Below are 22,375 nucleotides of genomic sequence, written 5' to 3'. Positions count from 1 at the left end.
AAAGGCCTGTAGTATGTTTCCATAAAACACTAGCACTTAAAGATTATAATGTTCTAAAGGGAAATCAAGCAAATGTATTTAATGTCTCACCTTTAAATGTACAATGTAACATCATTCCAAAAACACCTTTATTCTGATTTTCCTTTATTAACCAATCCTACAAATTACTAGAGGTTTTTTCAAGGTAACAGCTGCTCTGAACAAAGGATTAATAGTGTGAAATTTTATGCATGTCTTGCTGTCTTCTAATAAAATCCAATGATCAGGAATTTTGTGTCAAGTTAAATGCATTATCACAGGAAGTACAATATGTTTGAAAAGACTACCCTATCTAGTTCGGACTGACACAAAAAATTCTCTACGGCAACATCAGTGTAAGCTAATTAAGGAACAAAAGTTGATTTAGTATCGGGCAGAAACCAAAATTGACTTAAAAAATACTAAAAAAAAAAAAAAAAAAAAAAAATCAAAATGTCACACCGTATTTTGCAAATACTCTAGAAATATTTTATCACCAGGATGACTGGTAGCAAGAAAAAAGAGCACAGGCCTCAGAGTCAGAAGAGTATCATGTTCTGGTTTTTCACCAACTGTTTCAGGTAAAGTTGTCAAGTCATACAAATTATTTAACCTTCTCATCTGTAAAACAGGGACTACTACTCTGAGGATCAAATAAAGTAACCTACAAAATGTCACATAGAGATAAATTATGATAATGCCGGAATATCTAGTTGAAGGAAAGACATGCTCACCTTCCTTTAATTTTTGAGAAAGGTAATATATACAAATCATGGTTCTTAATCTGATAAATAGCATGTGTCCTTGCCCCACAAGTACGCATCAATGTTTCATTTTCCAGTGTCAGAGTCTCCCACTCACCATCTGCAGTCCAGGGTAAACGCTGTAACAATCGCTTCTTTCTCCTGCCCACACCTATAGGTAGTAAATGACCACCCAGATAACATCTATGATAAGACCCTGAGGTGTCTCCATGGGATACCACATTTACAGAGCACTTTCAAATGCATTATTTCATCTCAGTAGTATATCCCATTATCTAACAATACTTTAAGATGTGTGACCTTGGCATCTGCGTGGCTCAGTGGGTTGGGTGTCCCTCTTGATTTGGGCTCAGGTCATAATCCCAAGGTTGTGAGATTAAGCCCGGTGTCCGGCTCTGCACTGAGCATGGAGCCTGCTTAAGATTTTCTTCACTCTCTACCTCCTCTACCTCTGCCCCTCTCCCCTGCTCATGAGCTCTCTCTCTCTAAAAAAAAAAAAAAAAAAAAAAAAAATCTGTGACCTCACTCAAATATCAGATGTAATTCAACTTCTCAACGATGATTTATTATAATACCAAACTCTAATGACAGAATTCTTAATCGTGCTGTATAGCTACATTTCTATCTGCATTTAGGTAGAAAACCCTTATCAATTAATATGCATATACCATTCTGAAGATCTATTATTTTACTTTACACTTTAGCATCTCAAAGAGAATTGAGAGAACACTATAGTTATTCTTATGATTACATAATTATTCCCATAATCAAATACATATATATATATATATATATATACATATATATATATATAAATTATCATAGGAAGCTAATCAATGACATCTTGATTTGTTTCTTTGAGGAAAATGTCCTATTTTATAACTACACTCTATTGGTAATTTTCAAAATTCAATCTTTGTTTAGTTTTTGAAAACTTTAAATTTACATTTTTCACAGAGATACAATTTATATTTTTCAGTATGACATTAAATCTAACTACATATTACTGTTATGAAAGTTATATTTTGTTCATATGTCAGATTTGGGAGATATACAACATGGATTTTTATAAACACAGTTTTTAGTTTGTTTTATGGATCAACTGCTCCTGGCCTGTGAAAGGTTTAAATTCATAAAGATACTTATAAAATAACTTTATTAATATCCTCAGGGGAAGCACACACACACACACACACACACACACACACACACGCACAATTTGAGTAGAAAAGAAACTAGGAAGGAGTAGAATCTCTGTACATGATTTTAGTTAAATTCTTGTCTGTGAGCCTTTTCATCCCATTATAGAACATACGACATGCAGAGTTGTTTTTTTCTTTGTAATAGAGGATACATAGGCCATCAGATGAAGCAGGAACAGAACACAGAAGGGTTGAAGAAACAGAAGGCAGGGGAAGCTAAAACTCACATCCATAAGGAGGTCAAGACAACAGCAAAGATGGGTGGCGCAGCAAATATAAAAGTTTCATTTAGAAATAATCCCAACTTTTTGGCCCCACCCCCAATATGAAAGTAAGATAAGACTAATATCAACTATTTTATAAGAAATTATGAGGTCCGTTATCATCTCGCTTCTAGGCACAGAGCCAAGCACATCAACGCAAATGGTGGGAGGGTCGTGTCATTTCAGGACTACCTTCCTCACAGGCAATTCGATCATCACAACGAGGGTGGACACCACCACATGTCAAACCAAGGAGGAAAAACTGCAAGAATGGTTGAATGGGCGTTTCCAGTGGATTAGGCTTGTGTCTTGGGCCCCAGTGCGTGGTGTACCATCACTAAGAAAACATCTGGCATGAGGAAACAAGAAACGTTGTTCTGATGCAGGCTGGGAGGAAATCCCTAATCGAGGTATTTCAAGAGACCTTGTTTTCTTGCACTGAGAAATCACAGATAATTTCTATTGCTGTATTCTATTATTAATGCTTAAACTCCAATCTTCATTTATGGTCTTTTGAAAGTTTATGGAACAAAATTTGTACTCTTCATGGCCTTTTGAATGTTTAAGCAACAAAATGTGTATTTCTAATGCCAATATTAAATATGAATACATGTCATTATTGTGCTATTGATATACATCATTTATACATCAGACTCGGGAGATACACACAAACACAATTCTGTTAACTTTTTTTAATGGGTCAGATGCTTCCTGGACTTGCTGAAGGCTTAAATCTAGATGGCAGCTCTCTCACATCATACAGATCAGAAAGAATAAAGCCACAACGCTGTTGGGCTGAAGTCAAGAGTCAACAGTTTTATAGGAGCTATGAAAGAATTCAAGAGAGTAGAAATCACCTCTTATGTGTCCTCAAACAGTACTGCCTACCTGGGAAGACATGACTAACGTCCATAACACAGACAATAATATCATACCAGAAAAAGATACACAAACTCAGTCACCACTGCAACATGTCTGGTCAGGATTCAAGCACTAGAAAATGGAATTCAGTTGACCACAACCAGGCTACACAAGCCCCCAAACATTTCAGAGCCTTTCCCAACCCCTTGGCAATTGAGAATTTGTTTCAGGCCCCTCAACTGAAAATAGTTCATACATTAAAATGCATTAATTTAGATCCTTTATCTATAATATGGTGACTACAAATTTCCTGAAAACGTATTGGTCAATTACGAGTCTAGTTCAAAAATACATAAGCCAACCAATCATTAAAGGCAACTTTGTTTTATAAGTTAACTAACTTTCATTGGCTTTCCCTGCTAGTTTTTACTCTACAACTAAAATTCATGAAAACTTCTCTTTATATTTCTGTAGGCACCAGTAAAAGCAAATAATTTAGTAAATAACATATCATCTGCTAAACACCCTCTTCACAACTTAAAACTGACATGGGCTCAGTTAATGAATATTTAAGGTTAAAAAGATTTATCTGGTACTTATTTTAAATTCTACATGACATTTGACATTTCTTAAAAACTATTTCCTGATCTGATTTCCTTAAATTTCCTTAAGCTCACATCTGAAAATCTTGGGTGAATTTGAACTAAAACTTCCTTATGTTAATTTTTCTGAATCTCTTTCTATAATTACCAGTAACATGAGTTTCTCAACAGAAATTTCAGACATGGCACCACTACAGCTGACCTTTGTTTCAGTGTGATGCTAAGCTATGCAAAAAATTAACTTTACCACTATATTTAGATGGATTTAGTTAAGTATAGAATTCTATTTTCTTTGGGGGGAAAATGCCTAAAGCATTTCTGATTGCTGTTAATAAATATATACAGCACACAAAATTCCACTCTATTTTTTGGCTCACATATGCTACTAACTTTACCTCTGAGGTTTTTCATAATACCCTATTACATCACTCCAAGATCATACTAATAAACTATTAGTATTTTTTAGTCACGGGCTTGGAAAGATAAAATAAAGGTACTATCCACTACTCACTCTTGAGGGAATAAGTCAGTTTATTTTTTATATCCTACTTTCGGAAGCCATAAGAAATGTCCTCACTGTAAACATCTTCAAAATAATTACAGTTTCATAAAATAAAAGTTAGTTTGCGAGTTAGCTATATCTGAAATTTCTAGCCCAAATTCCTTTTTGTCTTTCATTTACTTATTTTTTTATTTTATTTATTATTTTTTTTATAAACATTTTTTTTTAACGTTTTATTTATTTTTGAGACAGAGACAGAGCGTGAACGGGGGAGGGGCAGAGAGAGAGGGAGACACAGAATCAGAAGCAGGCTCCAGGCTCTGAGCCATCAGCCCAGAGCCCGACGCGGGCTCGAACTCACGGACCGCGAGATGGTGACCTGAGGTGAAGTCGGACGCTTAACCAACTGAGCCACTCAGGCGCCCCTCATTTACTTATTTAAATAGAGTTCAATTCAGGTACCAAACAAAGTAAACTCTAGAGTTATAAAATATAATTCATTCTTCATGGGGCACCTGGGTGGCTCAGTCAGTTAAGCATCTGACTCCAGCTCAGGTCATGAGCTCGCAGTTCATGGGTTTGAGCCCCGCGTGGAGCTCTGTGCTGACGGCTCAGAGCCTGGTGCCTGCTTTGGATTCTGTGTCTCCTTCTCTCTCTGTTCCTCCCTCACTTACACTCTGTCTCTGTCTCTCTCTCTCTCTCTCTCTCACAAATAAAGATTAAAGAAAATAAATAATTCATTCTTCCTCATTAATGACTGTAGCCAATGGTAAGTTCCTTAGAGATTTTTTTAACTCTTATTTTGTCACAGAAATTACCACTTAATTTATTTGTTTCTAAGGTTAAATTTTTTTTTTTAATTTTAATGTTTATTTTTGAGAGAGAGCGAGACAGAGCATGAGCAGGGGAGGGGAGAGAGAAAGAGAGACACAGAATCTGAAGCAGGCTCCAGGCTCTGAGCTGTCAGCACAGAGCCAGACACGGGGCTTGAACTCACGAACTGTGAGATCATGACCTGAGCCAAAGTTAGACACTTAACCAACTGAGCCATCCAGTACCCCTCTAGGTTAAATTTTTACATTTAGAATACTTTATAAACTTCTATGGCATTATGAGAAAGTCAAGGAGTTTAGAATTCAGTTATGTTATACTCCCTATTACAGCCCCACCCTCAGACCAGACTGCTCTGTTAGGAGGTCTCAGAGAACCCCCCAGTTCTTGGTAATACTTACCAAAATTAAACAATTATACATTCTGTTTTCTGATATCTGCCTTTCTGGCTAATGGGTTAAAGCTTCAGGAGAGCAGGTACCATCATGCCTGTTGAATTCACACTATCTCCAGGGCCTTCTACATAGGGTACTCACTATTTGTCAAATGAATGAAAAAATAAGACATTTAAAACAGTATTAGCCTTAGAAAGAAGCATATCTAAAATTATAAAATGGTATGTAATAAAGTTCCCCTTATTTGGAAACATCATCCACCTACATAACAGAATCTAAACAGGCAATACATGAGGTGGTGACTTAATACTCAAATAAATGATATAAATCTTGCTACAAAGAAATCGATATAGTAAATTAAGATTGACCTGTCTGAGGAAATAGATTTTATACAAGTTTTGGGTATTTCCTAATACTTCTCAAGCATCACTATAATTATATATTACCATTACTGGAAGGTAACTCTAAACAATAATTAATCTAGTAAATCTAGAGTAAATTTGCTAGGCACTAGTAAATAAGATATGGTTGTTGTCCTCGAGAAACTTCGAGCTGGTAAGTTAGAATATATAAAAAGATGACAACATAAAGCAGGATGTACTAAGTTCCAGTGAAGTGACACAAGCATTCTGCAGCTCACTTGAGTGCAAGGAGAATAGCAAGCATGACCCAGACTAAGTATGTATGTCGTAGTTAGCCTGGTAATGGAGACAACTGGGGACTACGAGGAGAACTGGGATAGACTGACGGATCTGTGAGATGACATTATGTAAGAATCCAAGTGACTACAACACACGGATAGTCAATTCCCATGCCAACAGGGGCAGGCAAGAAAGGAGTGAAGCCTGCAGGACGAAAATGCCGACAGCAATTTGGTCTCAACGTTGGGGCCAAGAGGATCTCTTCTGGGGAGTATGGTGGGCTACAGAGTACAAACCCCATATAAAAGGGGAAGTTGTTACGTTGCTCCCCAAAACTCATTGCCAGGCCTTCCAGCTTTTCAAAAGAAGATATAAAATTCAATTTTTTTTAAGTGAAAAGTTTCAACTCTTAAAAGTTGGCAAATAATTATTTTCATGCTATGTTAAAAACCAAAATACGTCTGTAGCCAGTCTTCCCGGTGGGCCACAGATTTGGAGCTCTGGTTTGGGATATTGAATTCCATGCTCAAGAGATCTGGACTTCATCCTGTAGTCACTGACTTAAGAGACTTAACGTTTATTCCAAAATTTGCTTAGTTTTATACCTCTGCACACTCCAGTATTTACCACGTACAACTCTCAACACTGCCAAATTATTTCACATTGGTCTTGTGTATTTCTCCGTTACAAGCCAATTATGTTCATTTAACAAACTGTAGAGTGACCTATAAGTTTCAGCTGAAAAAACATTCAAAATGATACTAATAAAGCAGTGTTGACAGAGCAGTGCCTAAGAGAATGCTGACATTATGTTACACCACAACCCACTAGAAACACACACACACAGTCCCTGGAGCTCCACTTCTCAAAAAACATGCACCATAATCCAGTGCAAAAGAAGAGTCTTTGCTCTTTCCAGCATTTTCCCATACTTAGCAACTTTCTAAAGACTATTACTACACTTTCTTTTATCACCAAACAACACTCGAACACATGTAGCAAAGTTTTAATTCTACCATTCACTGTAAGCTTTTAACTATCCAAAAACAATATTTAAGTACTAAAGGCCTATGTGTTAACATTTTAATAAGCTTAGGGAAAGAAAAGATAATTAGTATCAGAGACTTGTTGATTCGTTTTGATGACAGTATTACAGAAAGTTAGCGTTATAATTCAAAGGTAATTCCCAGAAGAGAAAATTCTCAGTGCATAATTATGATATACAATACAGAACTATGAAAATTGCTTAATCACATGCTTTGAAATAATATTCAGAGTGGAAGCTATCAACAAAGTAAAAAAGAACTATTAAACAAGCAATGTTTCTATTACTTAAATTCTTCTGGCTCTTGGGAACCCCTACCCTGAGCCATCCATTCTGTGAACGAAGGCCTCCAGGTTCATGGGGCACTACGATGTGTGCCAGGTCAGCTCAAATCTATCACCATTGCCGAAAAAGAGGCTAACTCAAAGCACATGTCTCACAAGGGCTCTCTTATACCCTTTTCATGTAAAGGATCAATGGGTTGAAGTAAAGAACACGTCTTTACTAGAAACAGAAAAGTCTCAACACAAAGTGACAGTGCTTCCAGGATATAGTTCTTATCTAAAGGGATGCAACATAGAATAAAGACACTGCATTACAACTGATTTTCTATTTCAAAAGAAACAGACTACAATCTATATGCTGGGAGCTTTCCCAATAATAGCCAGAGGGAAGCTCAAAGGCTCCCCGTTACCCCCATCCCTGTCAGAGCCTGCTGAAGACCCCTCATGGCCTCTAGTATTCTGAAGTCCTACCCCACATTCTATCAGACATATTAAAAAGTACTCACATTCAATACTGTTCATAAGAAACTGAACAGAAAATAAGAATTATCAGGGTACCTGGGTGGCTCAGTGGGTTGAATGTACAACTCTTGATTTCAGCACAGATCATGATCCCAGGATTATGCCATCAAGCCCCGTGTCAGGCCTCTCTCTCTCTCTCTCTCTCTGCCTCTCTCCCCTGCTCTCATGCTCTCTCTCTCTCTCTCGCTCTCTCTCTCTCTCTCAAATAAATAAAAGGAAAATTATAATTCTCTTTCATAAGCTTTTCTCTCTTGAGCCCACTCCAGTCACGTTTTGCCCCCACCCCTCCACTAACACAGCACTTGTCAAGGTAACCAATGACTTCCCTTGCTAAATCCAATGAGCAACTCAGTCCTCACCCTACCTGACCTCTCAGTAACCTACGACGCCACTGATTCACTCTCTCCTCCCTGAGACACCTCCTTTACTTGACTTCAAGGATATTCTTTCCATTTCCCTCCTATCCATCTGGCTGCTCCTTCTCATTCTCCTTTACTGGTCCCTTCTTACCAACTCAATCTTTAAAGGCTGAAACACCTCAGGTTCAGCCCAAGTGCCTTATCATAGAAAAATAACTCTCAGTTCATTCTTCCCATTTTGTGGGTCAACAGAAATAAGAGTATCTTCTAATAATAACACTTATTTAGGAAATGGAGACAATTAGATCCACTATGTTAGAAATGTGTGCATAATTCCTATGTCGTAAGATAATTTCTTAGGAGATTTCTTCTCTTCTTCAACAAACTGTAAATACTAGCATGACCCAAGGCTTGGTCCATGGACTGTTTTCTCTGTCTATTCACATTCCCCAAGGGATCTCATCCAAATTCTCTCGGCACCTTCCAAATTTGAATCTCTAGCCTGGGCATCTGAAACTCCAGAATGCTATCGAACAACACACTCAACCTCTCTACCTGGAAGTCGAAGATAACGTGTTTACAACAGCTCCTTGTTATCTTTCCCAAACCAACTCCTCAATCAGATCCCCACCTCAATTCATGGCAACTCCATAATTATGCAAAAAGCCTTGATGTTATCCTTACTCTGATCTCTCTCATATTCCTCAAACAGCTGGCCAAGAAATCTAGGTGGTGTGATCTACAAAATAAACCCTGGTTATTTCTCACCACCTCCTCCACTGCTATTGGCATTTCTCAACTGGATTGTTATCAACAACTGCTAACCTGTATCCCTGATTCTGCCCTTGACCGACCACCCTGCTCCATTTTTCTACCTCAACACAGCAGCCAGTGATTCTATTAAAATGTAAATCAAACCCTTACTCCTCTGCTCAAAGCTTTCCAATGATTTCCCATTTCACTCAGAGTAAAAGCCTAAGTTCTTAAAATGGTCCACCAAGCGGGTCCTACGTGACACGCCCCCTAAACTTCTCTGACCTCATCTATTACTGTTTTGTGACCTTCTCATTGTTCTGGGAACACACCAGGCACACTTCCACCTGAGACCTTTGCCGGTCTATCTGCTGAACAATGTTCTCCAGGTATCTCTGTGTGTCCAACTTCCTCTCTCAAGTCATCTTCTCGGTAAGTCCTACTGTGGCCATCGTATTTCAAATCGCCAACACGGTCCCGGGATACTTCGTAGAGACATAAAACATATTTCTGATGGGCTTAGGAAATTTGATGTTTTAAAAACGTTCACTAAGTTCAAGACATTATTCAACACATAACAAGCATGGTAGGTCCTGCTATTAAAGAACACAGTGGGATGATACATCACAATTATTCTGGAGGATCCTGTGCCTATTTTGACTGGCTTCTAATTATGCTGTTTAGATGTAAATGTGTCTTTTTCTAATATGCTTAACTCTTTTTTAATGCTCCTTTTGAAACTTCCAGACTATTAATTTCCATTGAATGAGTGGTTTAAAATCTTAAGCTTTGGGCCTACTGAGAGAAAATTATAAAGGGGTCCGACCCACATTATAGAAACTATGCCAATGGTGGGGATGGGGAGGGGAGAAATAAACAATAATTGCTTTCTACCAATAATAGTGGTTTTCTTTATTTTTTTTTAATGTTTATTTATTTATTTTTAAGGTGGGGAGGGGCAGAGAGAGAAAGAGAGAGAATCCCAAGCAGGGTCCACACTGTCAGCACAGAGCCTGATGCGGGGCTTGAATTCACAGACTGTGAGATCATGACCTGAGCTGAAATCAAGAGTTGGATGCTTAACTGACTGAGCCCCCCAGGCAGGTGCCCCAGTAGTAGTTTTCTTTAAAAGCACATGTAGTTTATAGGGTACAAGAGCAAAAGACATGGGCCACTGGTAGTCTTTAAGTTTAAAAATACTTTGTTCGGCCTTCATTATCATAAAGAGAGATTATTTTTTAATCTGTAGATTTACTTTTTGGCATCTGGAAAGGCATATATATCTAGCAAGCAGAAGCTGAGAGCCTGAGTAAGACTACTGGAAATCAGAAGAGAAATAGGAAAAATAACTCAATCAATTAGTGGTCAACGGGATAGGCCAGCAGATATTCTCAGTGCAGTGATACAGACTGCCCAGTATCTGTAACTGAGAAACACTAGGTTTTGTTGCCTGTTGAAGGTCATCGAAAACAAAATATAATATCATCTCATGAGCTGCTTGTAAATTAAAGGCTCAGGGACTTCCAAAAAAACTGTAAATCCTATACATCATTTTTTTTTTTTTTTGTCTTAAGTAGTAAGAGCTAACATCACTTGACAGTTTGCTATGTGTCAGACCACGCCATTGTTTTCTACGTACTCTTTCATATAGTAATCAAAACAACCCTGTGGGATAGTTACTATCATTATCCTCATTTTACAGGTAAGAAAAAAGAGGTTTGGAGAACGAAGTAACTTCCTCAAGGTTACACACAGGAAAATAGTGGAGCCTGGATCGGTGCCCCAGAGGATTGATTTCAAAGATCTTGTTGTTACCGTTAGACTTTTCTGCTTCTCTTCCATGTTGCCTCTGAAATGTACTATTCTTTTCTGCAGTAATTTCAGTGAGGAGCTTGTCAGAGATATGACCCTATGGTGAGCACATTTTTTTAATTTTCTAAGATTGCACATGCTAGGTTTTTGCTGTTCTAAGCAGTATTTCATTGAGCAGAATATATTTACTACCCATTTGTAACACTTCTGTTATTTTACTTGTTTTTCACTTTCCTCATGAGCCTAAGTCAAAATTCTGAGCCTTTTCTTAAACCATGAAAAATGCCCTTTTCCCCTTTAGGGAAACATAAAAGAAAAAAAAAAACATCTACATCATTTGTTTTCCTTTGTAAGCACTTTATCTGTTAGATTTCTCATAATCCTCTGTTTTACAGTAAATGCTTCCTGGAGACTGCCACAGACATCAGCATCAGAATTTCACTGTTGTTTTAGGTAGAGACAGGATGTTTCCACAGATATTTATGAAAAGATAACTTGAAGGAGGGGGAAGCGTGTCCAAGGGAGGAGAAAAGTGTATAACCGGTGAGGACATAATGGCAGGAAGAGGCAAACAAACAAAAAAAGACTTTTTCATAGTATCTTCTTAAGAGTGAACTACTCTGAAAATATTTAGAAAGCAGTCCTTTGAAACTGAGTTCCAGCCTAGATCACTTGTGGATCAATGAAACACTGAGTCAAGAGGGACCTCAAGATGTCACCTACCTGGCACTTGACACCCAACCTCTCACTAGAAAGTCCTAGAACACAGGAAGAAGGAGAAAAGGGCTCTGCATGGGAGCAGAGGCGGACCAGCCTAGAGGAGGTAAAATTCTTCCTCACTGGACCACTGCCCTGTTTTCTCCGGGCAGGTCTGAGTCTATCTGAACAAAGCCACACAATCCCTTTGTGTTGACAGAAAAAAGCACCCCATCCTGAGGCCAGTGGACTTACTGCAGAGTAGAGGGCCGGCTGTCAGCCCTCAGATGGCGCGAACCTAGACCAGACTGAGCGTGAGAAGGAGCTTGTTCACTTGGTGCTGTCATTACCTGTGAGACTCTGAGTCACTCAACCTCACAGGGCTTCAGTCCCTCCACTTCTAAAACCTGATGAGGCTGTCTGCCACCTATGGCCTCCTCCCTCTTTCCAGTTCTCAGTTAAAATCTGGCAAGATCCAGTTGGTATGTTCCTGTGTCCCTGAAACAATAGGATTCCGTGGACTGAGCTGAGACTTCAGTGTTTTTGTAATGTTCCTTTCTCTTTTTTTCTCTCACGTTTTTGAAGTAATTTTCTCTTTTAATCTTAAGACTATACTCTCCTTTCAACTCCAAGGTGCTCGACTTTTCTTGAGCCTTCAAAAGGTCCTACCCCACATATTAGTCCCATCCCCAAGTGTCCATCGACAGAATGGATAAATACACTGGATATATTCATGCACAGAAAAAAAGAAAAAAGAACGGCTACCTGCATCAATGTGGACATGACGCTACGCTGAGCTGAAGAAGACACAAGAGAGAACTTCTATTTGATTGCACTTACGTGCAGTCTGAGCGGGGTGCCTGGGTGGCTCAGTCAGGTAAGCGTCTGACTCCTGATTTTGGCTCAGGTCATCATCTCAGGGTTCCCAGGTTTGAGGCCTGAGGGGCTGCCAGAGTGGAGCCTGCTTGGGAATCCCTCTCTCCCTCTCTCTCTCAAAATAAACATTTTTTAAAAAACCATCTAACCTATGGCAATGAAAGAACAGTGGTTATCCCTGGGGCAGGCAAGGACTGTGAATGTAAAGATAGGCTTCTGGGGAGCAGATAATGATGTCTTTTTGGCTTGGATGCCGGCTGCCTGCATATGACCACTTCGTGCTATACTTCTGATCCGTGCATTTTCCTGGTTGTATCTACTGAGACTGGATAGTACAAGTGCCACTACTAAATAATTACTCATTTGATGTAAACTACACAAAGAACTACCCAAAAAGCTAAGTGAGCTTTTCATTAATTTCCTAAAATCTTCATCCGGAATTTGCTTAATTTTTATAATCATTTCCTCCTTCATATGAAACTGTGGCTAGAAGACAGTATAAAATAATTGTTTTTCTCTGTCTTCATGTACCTATAAAACGTTACTACTCAAAGTTGTATCGTATCTATGTACAAAGGCAGGGTTATTCGAAAAGAGCTGAAAATATCCCTGGATAATCAATTAGGAATACTGAGGTTCTAAATAGATCTTTTTGGACCAAATTATCCCAGTTACCATATTAATGAAATACACGGGGTCATGGCAAAATCTCTTAGTTTCTTGCTGTGCAGATTAAACTCTGCTAGGAAAAGGCCGCACGGGTGGGGAAAGGCATTGGAGAAAATGCTGTGCTACACACAGCTCCAAGAAAGCTCTAGTCAACACTGCCGTCTCCTTTGGCCTGTAACTGGTTCATCTGAATTTGATGCAGTGCTACATTTTTCTCCTCCTGAGACTATTCTTCATGTCAGATCAGAGATTTCTTTCCTTTCCCCCTCCCACTGTTGTATGATATCGTTTTGATCAGTATGGTATACTGCATGATTGATTCCACTTGATACGTATCAAGAGTGATATCATACTCTGATGCATTACTTGCATCCGAAGTAATTACACCACCAAATCATGTCAGATAATCTGGAAGCACTGATAGCTTGTTTTCACTCAAAATCTTATCATAACTATGGCCATTATTACTGTAGAGCCCCTCTGGTCCTAAAGCATGGCAGGCAGGCTGTCACTCTCACAAATGCTGGGGGAGTAATTAAATATTTGTAGAACCAGGGGCACCTGGGTGGCTCAGGGCATGATCTTATGGTCCGTGAGTTCGAGCCCCGTGTCGGACTCTGTGCTGACAGCTCAGAGCCTAGAGCCTGCTTTGGTTCTGTGTCTCCCTCTCTCTCTGCCCCTCCCCTGCTCCCACTCTGTCTCTCTGTCCCTCAAAAATAAACATTAAAAAAAAAATTAAATATTTGTAGAATCATTAGAATTTAGACAAAAAAAATGTTTTTAATCTTCAAAATGAGAAGTGGCATGGGTGGCGGTGGGGCACAATAATAAGCATCCAGTCCCTAAACACTATTTAAGACCAAAGCAGCAATTTAACACAAATGCACACCAGCTTTCCAGGATGAGTAGCACACAACAGCACCATTTCATATTGTATGCAGATTTTGTAGGGCACCTTAACATGAATCCTTTTTTTCTCTGCTAAAAAAGATCTTGTTTTTTAATTTCCACTTTTAAATACAAAGTTTTCTCTACTTCAGCCTTGTTTTAAATATTCATCCTTCTAAGTTCAGATTTTCCTTGCAACTCATTGTCCAGTATTCTACTTCCTCCTTCCTCTCAAATTATTCCCTTAACCTGTTTCTACTTATTTTTATAGGCCCCCAAAGCCTCTTCCTCAGGATAATGTGCAATTCAAAAAACCCTCTCAACTACCCCCTGTATCAAAGTTTAACTGCAGAAGCCAATAATACTATTTTTCCTGTTTGGGTTTTAGGAAAGATATGTTTTAACTAAAATTTCACCACTCATAAAACCCCATCACTATTTCTTTTCCATTCCCCCCTCCTGCATTCAACTGTTTAATATGCAATCACAATGTAATCAAACTCTTAAATGTATAATTACATAAACAAAGACTTCTTAAAAATATATAATTTTAAGTGTGTAACACACACCCTTAGTAACTTTAGTGTTGGAAGTACAGATTTTTTTTTAAGTACTGGAGTTTTCTTCTAAGTTGTTTGTTCTCTCTTGGTGTGGGAGCAGGATACAGGATCATCATATGAGGACCAACTGCTTTATCAGAAACCACAAACTGTGTTACAACAGGATCCTATTAAAGACTGAGAACGCACTTAAAACTCTTTATAAAAATAAAGTTGGAATTGGGGCGCCTGGGTGGCTCAGTCGATTGAGCATCTGACTTTGGCTCAGGTCATGATCTCACCATTCATGAGTTCAAGCCCCACATTGGGCTGGCCGCTGTCAGCCTTTCAGCACAGAGCCTGTTTCAGATCTTCTGTCCCCCTCTCTCTGACCCTCCCCTGCTCATGCTCTCCCGGCAAATAAATAAATAAATATATATATATATATTTTTTAAAAAGTTGGAATTGCATAAATGAAAGCCAACGTTTCTATGCTTTGTTCATAAGGATACACAATACTGAATACCTCTGGTTTTCCTACTTATGAAACACACAGGCTCATTTACCAAACCAGGGCATTTATAAGGTTTGCATTCATGTGGAATAGGAAAAACCTATCTCTGCATAAATAGAGAAAACTTTCTATCCTTGAGAATGCTTAAAACAATTTTCAAGTGACTTTAGAGAAGGCCCCTGAAATTTAGTTCTGAACTCAGAAAACCACCTAAGGGACAGTTTGTGAATGCCATCTGGGATCCAGGCAGTTTCATCAACAAAAGGGAAAACTTGTTGAGATCATCCAAATCTAAAATTCACATACATTTTTACATCTGGACTGAATTAATCTTTTCTTGGTACTGGCTTTCATGTAATAAAATAATTGTTTGCAGGCTTTATTTTTTTTTTTAAACCCACAGTCTCAGAAATCAAAATGTGCAGCATCCACGCTGAAAACTACAAAGAACTCCTTTATCAAAAAAGTTAGCTGTGAGACAGGACTCATTTACACTAAACTCTGAACTTGACAGTTCAGTCAAAAGCAATTTCTGTTTGAAACTTTCATTTCAAGCATCTGCCACAAAAGGCTACACAGTCTATTATGTCATAAGTTCTGAAAGCCAAAGGCTTTATAAGTGTAGTTAAAAGTGAAAACAAAGTCCAGAAACCAGAAAAGCTCTACAACCCCCCTTCCCTGGATTCAGCTAGCCCAACTGGATGAGTTTTTACAGAACTTGTTGCCAGAAGTGATCACCTAGCACATGGGCACTTTGCTTTCAAACAAGCAGGGTCTTCCTCCTAGCTCCTATTGTTTCACTGCAGAGCTAGGAGCATCTTCAACCAGCAAGTTCAAATTATGTACTTGAAGCTGGTAGCTTACCCAGGGTGCCCCCCAAAAAGGAGGGAGTGGAAACACGGAAAGATTTCCTTTCCCTTAAGATGTTTTGAGTTCTGCAAGAACTGCTGATTACTGTGGTCCATCAGTGTCAGATCTCCGGCATTTTTACAAGCAATTCAAAAGGGGGAAAATTAGTTCCTAATACAGTCAGTCTGCTTTCTGGAGAAGATATCCTGCAGATAACTTGATAGAAGATATCCCCTGGGGGACCCTTCTCATCTAATGATCCCAAAGGTCCATTTTAATATGAAATATAAATCCAATATGTTTACAAACATACAGAAAGAGCATTTAAATGTCAGCTGCCTCATATTGTGTAGTAGTTTCCTTTTTAACGTAATACTTTTATTTCTCAAAACCACACCCAAGGAAAATGATTAACTGCTACAAGTTTTGTACTACAAAGGACAACAGCAAAAGCATCTGTTTTCCTGCCTCTCTCCTCTGGTCTTTTCCCCTCCCCCATCTCGATGGTGCAGGCTGTAAGTCTTGGTGGTTGTTAAAATTACTTTCTACAAGACTCTCATAATGCTGCAGTTTCTGAAAAACTTCTTATCCTTTAACATTGCTGAGCCTAAATTTATGTGCTGCTCTAAGAAGACAAAATCCAAAAGTCAAAAGCCTTTTTAATGACAGATGTATTACGGAAAATTTTCCCCACAAAGTTTTGATGCTGTGAAATATCAACTCCCTGAAATCACAGAAAGGAAATGACTTACATTCTTGGAAAATGAAGCCACTAGCAGCTTTCTCCAACAGTATTTTCTAATCCCTAAACTACACCCTGTGGCAACGGGGAGTATTTCGTGCAAAAACTGAATTTAAATAGATGCTTATAAACCCAATAAACAAACATCGTCGGATCCCAGAGAAAAACAGAATCAGACACTTTTTCTGCACACTCAAAAAACCTGGAGAGCACAGGCTTGAAGTCAAAAGCAACCTGAGAACGCTTGCTCAAGTTTTCCTGCCCCACTGTGGGCCATGCAAAGCTCCTGAGGGAAATTCTGGCAAAACAGTTTTTTGCCAAAAAATAAAAACGAAAAGGGTGTAAAAGAGCTAATATTTCTTTGGACACTTAACTTCACAACTGCACGACCTGAAAATCTGCCAGTTTTCGTTTCAACTTTAAAATATGCTTATTTTGACACCTTTCCATTTATTCATGCCCTAAAGAAAACGCCCTCACTATTAGGTTACGCTGTCCCGGGACTCGAGGTACTGTTATTAAGTCCTGTGGATCTCACACGGGTGGCCCCCAGCGGTCCATACGTGACAGTTCCTGGTCCTCCTCGAGGACAGGCTGGTGGTCTCTGCTGCCCCGGGCCGGGCCTGCGCGCCGCAAGCACCTCCAGGAACCCAAATTCTGCAGGCCGCGCCCCCCACTAGCATCCCACCGAGGCCCCCTTCTGGCGCCGCCGAGCCCCAGCTCAATCTCGGGCTCCCCGACTAGACACTTTCAGGGACCGTGGGGCAGAGGCTGCTCTCGGGTCCCTTCCCGCAGCCGGGCTGCCCTCCCCCGGAGCACGCACAACAGGCGGCAGGGCACCCAGGAATTCAGGGTTCACGCGCTGGCCCCGGCGCCCCGTCAAAGTGGCGACCGATGGGGCGCAACCGACAGGCGCCCCCGGAACAGCGCGCCAGAGACCACTGGGGAGCCGAGCGCGGCACCGTGAGCCCGGGGAGCAGCCCGCAGCCCCGGCCGGCCTCCCGCCCTCGCCGCAGAGGCGGCCCCGGAGCTCCGCGCCTCCCCCGCTGCCTGGCTCGGCTGCCCCGGGGCCCCGGCCTCCCGCCCCGGCGTGGGCGAGCTCTGACCCGCGGAGAGGCGACCTTCCAGCCAGGTGCCCGAAGCCCAGAGTCGAGGAAGCAAAAAGAAGGCGAAGAAAGACGCAGGGAAGACACTGCTTTGGCTAGGGCTCTCGACTCCCAGAAACCCTCCCAAAGTCCCGTCCAGCCGCCGCCGCCGCCCGGCCGGCAGGGGGCACAGTGGATAGCCGGGGCGCGGTGGCCAGGCCAGGGGACAGACTGGGAGGCCCCCAAGCGCCGAGCTCCCGCTCATACCTCCCAGAAAGCCCGGAGCACCAGGCGTCGGACTCTTCCCAGGTCCTCGTCCCTTCCTGCCTGCGCCGCGCCAGCCCGGCTCCTCTCAGCCCCTATGCCCCGGCAGCTTGTCGAGCGCTCCGCGTCCGCCCCGCCCCCCCCGCCCACGCCTCCCGCCCCGCCCCCAGAGGCTCCGCCCCCACGCCCGCCCCGAGGTGGCGGGGGTGGCCGCCGGGCCGCGGGAGCAGAGCGCCTTGCTCGCGGCCGCACGTGGAGCGCCTGTCGGCCCCGCCCCGGACCCAACCAAGCGTCCCGCAGAGGGGTGCCGCGACACGAAGGTGGGAGCAAACGGAGGGAGCCACCCCTCTCGGGTCCTGAGGAAGGAGGAGAACCCAGAAGGGCACCGTACGTGGACCACTGCCATCTAGCCCTTACCCTCACGCGACGGATGCGGGAGGGGACACTGTCAGCTCCCCCCTTCTGGCCGAATGGCCCTCTCCGACGCTCGGCCCCGCTCCCCGGGAACGCTCCCTCCCGAGCCCAAGTCTGGGTGGGCGGGGGCGGCTGTTTGGCCTGAGCACCGTTTTACTAATTCTGAACGACGGAGTGGAGGGAGGCCACTCTAAGAGGAGGCGATCCCAGTGGAGGAGGCTTCGTGACTCCTAGCTTCCCTCCCGTCTTTCTGTCCCGCACCCACCGGCCCACCCACCACTCGGGACGCCGCGCCCTCGCGGGTTTTATCCTAGATGGTGGGGGCGCCGCCCGGAAGCCAAGCCTCCCCTGCTGAGTCTCTCCAGTTGTAAAGGTAGACACAGCCTCTATTGGCTGTGCTTTTAGTGTCCGTGACCCCTCAGAAATTTTATTTGCCCGCTCCTGGAGGTGGCTGGAGAGAGCGCCGGGTGATGCAAAGGGCCCCCGGAAGGTGTTTTTACGGAATTTTCTTGGGTCTGGGAAACAGCTACGCCTCTTTGGTCAACCTGTGCCCACTAGGACCTGCTGCTGGGAACTGGAACCAAGGGAGAGTCACGTCGTCCCCATACCCCTGGTGCACAGTACTCCCGCCTCTCGGGCTTCTGCCCTCCTAGGTCTTATGTTGATTGCTGACCCAGTGACCCCTGGCCAGTGTAGCAGTAATACCCCACAGGGCCCTTCACTAAAGGAGTAAGGCTGTGTATGTTTCTGGGTGAAGAGACCAAAAGAGGAGGACCTGAGAAAGGACAATACCCAAAATCAGATTTATGCTTACAGAAGCCAACTTAAAAATTGCTCTGCTCTTTTAGTCCAAACATAAATATGTAAAGCTGGCTGTTACTGGTCGAAAGTATGCCTGTCTGTGTGCCTCCTTTGCTTGGCAAAAGAAATTCACTTTTGTGTTCATTAGGGCTGAAGCTAACTTGGAATAGTTGCCTCATTGACAGCTTTTACAATGGAGGAACTATGACACTGGAACTGAATCTTAGAAGCAGCTGTGATCTTTTTTCACAATTGATAATACATTCAGAGCTTATTTCTGATAAAGCAAAGCAGCAGTGTCTAAGGATATTGCATTTAAAGTCATAATTCCGTTATGGAAAAAAGGACCAGAACTACATTTCAATGACTGTCTTCTAAAGTAGTTGTATTTAATTAACAGAGTAAAATTAAAAATTGGCTTACACTGGTTGACGACAATGTAGGCATTTAAACGTGGAGGCTCACACTTTTCTCTCACTTTTTTAGATGCATTCAGAATGAGTGCACAGTAAACACTGGTTGATAAGATCTTAAATTAATTTGATGTCTAATGAGATAATCCAGCATTTCATAAGTAAAGATAAACGAGATAAAGGAGTAATACATTACTATCTTGGAAAACAGTTCCTAAATCTGATTTCTTTTCAGGCTTTCTGCATCTAGTGGATAAAGAACAACATATTGTAGGGTACCTGGGTGGTTCAGTTGGTTAAGCGTCCACTCTTGATTTTGGTTCAATACATCTCACAGTTAAGGAGTTGGAGCCCTGAGCCCCACATGGGGCTCTGCACCAACAGTGCGGAGCCTGCTTGGGATTCTCTCTCTCTCTCCGCCCCTCCCCAACTTGCACATGTGCTCTTTCTCCCAAAAATAAATAAACTTAAAAGAAAAAAGAACAACATATTGTTAGATTGTGAAACATTGCTGCAATATAATTAGGTAATCCAAGGAGCAAAATATTTTAAACAGCTTTTTAAAAAACATGTTTAAGATTGGGTTTATTGTCTAGAATTAGATTGTCACAAAATTTACTGTGTGGATATTTTTTTACTCATAATGATCATATTAATAGTGAATACCAATAAACATACATTCTTACATAATGCATTTTGTAAACTAACACTCTTAAAAACCACTTTATAGCCCCGTGAAACATAACACATTTCTGAAAGGATTGCTTTGGAAAACAACACATAATCCACTCAAAATGGAGGTGGAGCTGAGAAAGGATGGGTTGTTTTAGATATTTCTTACCACAGGACATGTTTTTGTGCACTTATTACAGTAAAGAATGCAAATTCATAGGTAAAGTTATATTTTATGGTTCTTTTTGATGTTTAGGTATAGATCTATTTTCACCAATATGATGTTTTCCTAAATATGAGACATTGCCCATCAGTGAAACATCACCTTGAGCACATCTTAAATGACTACTTTCTCCATGGCATGTAAATATTAACATAACTCCATATTTTTGCTTTTTTTTTTAGGGGGAAAGTATTCATTCCATAAATTTATTGAGTACTTCCATACACCAGGCACAGGGTTAGACTCTGTGATCTGAAGGTAAAAATACTCCTGAATTTTACAGTGGTTTGAGGAAGCAGGCATGTGAGTCAGCAGTTACAATAGACTTTAATGCTCGCCAGGCTAGGGATATGCAGGAGGCATAGTGGGAAGGCCTGGCCCCTTCAGGGCAGGCATCAGACCTCTGTCTGGGTGAGAAGGATGAACTGAGATGAGAAGGATGAGCAGAAGTTTGCCAAGGAACAAGTTGGTCAAGGTGGTGGTTCTCAAACTTGGAAGTACCCTGAATCACCTGGTGACCTTCAAAGACTGTGTCCCAGGCATGTGAGTTAATTGGTCTGAGATATAGCCTGAGGTTGGGAATGTTTTTAAATCCCCAGATTATTTTAAGTGGAGACACGTGTGGATATGGTATCCCAGGTAGAGGGCACAAGAGTGAGCACGTGTACTGGGGTGTGAGTTTAAAGCATGATGGCCATAGCCTCATTTTATAATTCAAGAGGCTTAAGCTTTGGTGGCTGATATTTACACATTTTTAAAGAGCCATAAACTGCTATAATTCACACCCCTTTACAAGTATCTTCCAAACACTGGAATAGTATTTTGAGAATTAAGATCATTCAGAATATTAAAAGACAAAAAAATTAGTTCTTTTTCATCCTTTCTATATAATTCAGGGTTATTTGGGACTCAGAGTATGTTTTAATGCTGAAATATAAGTTCTAGTCAGAGAAAGAAGTCAGTCATTTGACATACTGGCTTTTAAAGAAGACCTTCCCCAAGTTAAATACTGTTCATCATTCTGGATGAAGGTCATAATACGGAAATTAGGTTCATTTTTCTTTTTGGTAATTGCTGAAGTGCAATTTAAAAAGCAAAACAAAATGCATTTTAAAGCATTCAAAATACATTTAAAGTCCTACTCTGAGGTCTTAAATCTCCACTTAGCTAATGTATATTACTTTGAGAGACAAACTAATCACATATGGAAACTTAACAGTGCAGTGATATAGTTCTGGTTTTCACTGCCTAACATTTAAAATGCTCTTTTTATTATTCTCATTGGTATATCACTATATTCTGTAAAACAAAAACACCAAAAGATTTTAAGGGGTGCCTGGGTGGCTCAGTTGGTTAAGCCTCTGACATTGGCTCGGGTCATGATCTCACAGTCCGTGGGTTCAAGCCCCACATTGGGCTCTGCGCTGATAGCTCAGAGCCTGGAGCCTGCTTCCGATTCTGTGTCTCCCTCTCTCTCTGCCCCTCCCCTCTCATGCTCTCTCTCTCTCTGTCTCTCAAAAATAAACATTGAAAAAAAAATTTAATAAAAAAAAAGATTTTAATACTCAAGAAAAGTCAGGAAAATTGATGATCAGTTATTTAATCCAGCCATCTCATTAGTATGCACCAGGAGCCCCTAACCAAGAATGCAAATAATTATTTTGCAGAGGTAGCACAGCATAGCAATATATTAGCATGCATAACATATTATGTAGCAATCTAACACAGATGTACCTTTCCCCAATTTAGAGACACAAAGTTACAAAAATTAAATTAATTGATTCTGCTCTTTTGGCCTTCAAATTTTGAGAAAATATTAAAAACAGGATAGCTTAGGGGCGCCTGGGTGGCTCAGTCGGTTGAGTGTCCGACTTCG

General features: G+C 41.1%; 1 protein-coding gene across 6 annotated transcripts in view; it reads right to left on the bottom strand.

Moving 5' to 3' along the window:
- The window catches only part of FRMD6 (FERM domain containing 6), a 240,516-nt gene that overhangs the window by 62,909 nt on the left and 155,232 nt on the right, over positions 1–22,375 (bottom strand). Inside the window, exon 1 of one of the 6 annotated variants that reach the window (XM_045450952.1) lies at positions 17,980–18,138. The exons of 1 other annotated variant lie outside the window; for it this stretch is intronic. The gene's annotated coding sequence lies outside the window, so the exon portion shown is untranslated. Of the gene's footprint in view, positions 1–17,979; positions 18,139–22,375 lie in introns of those variants that run through there. 4 more of the 6 variants (XM_045450954.1, XM_045450955.1, XM_045450951.1 and 1 more) reach the window with 4 other exon arrangements.

This window comes from Leopardus geoffroyi, chromosome B3 (assembly GCF_018350155.1).
Source record: "Leopardus geoffroyi isolate Oge1 chromosome B3, O.geoffroyi_Oge1_pat1.0, whole genome shotgun sequence".
NCBI classification, from domain to species: Eukaryota; Metazoa; Chordata; class Mammalia; order Carnivora; family Felidae; genus Leopardus; species Leopardus geoffroyi.
Note: the sequence above shows the minus strand (reverse complement) of the source record. Positions and strands in the feature narration are given on the sequence as shown.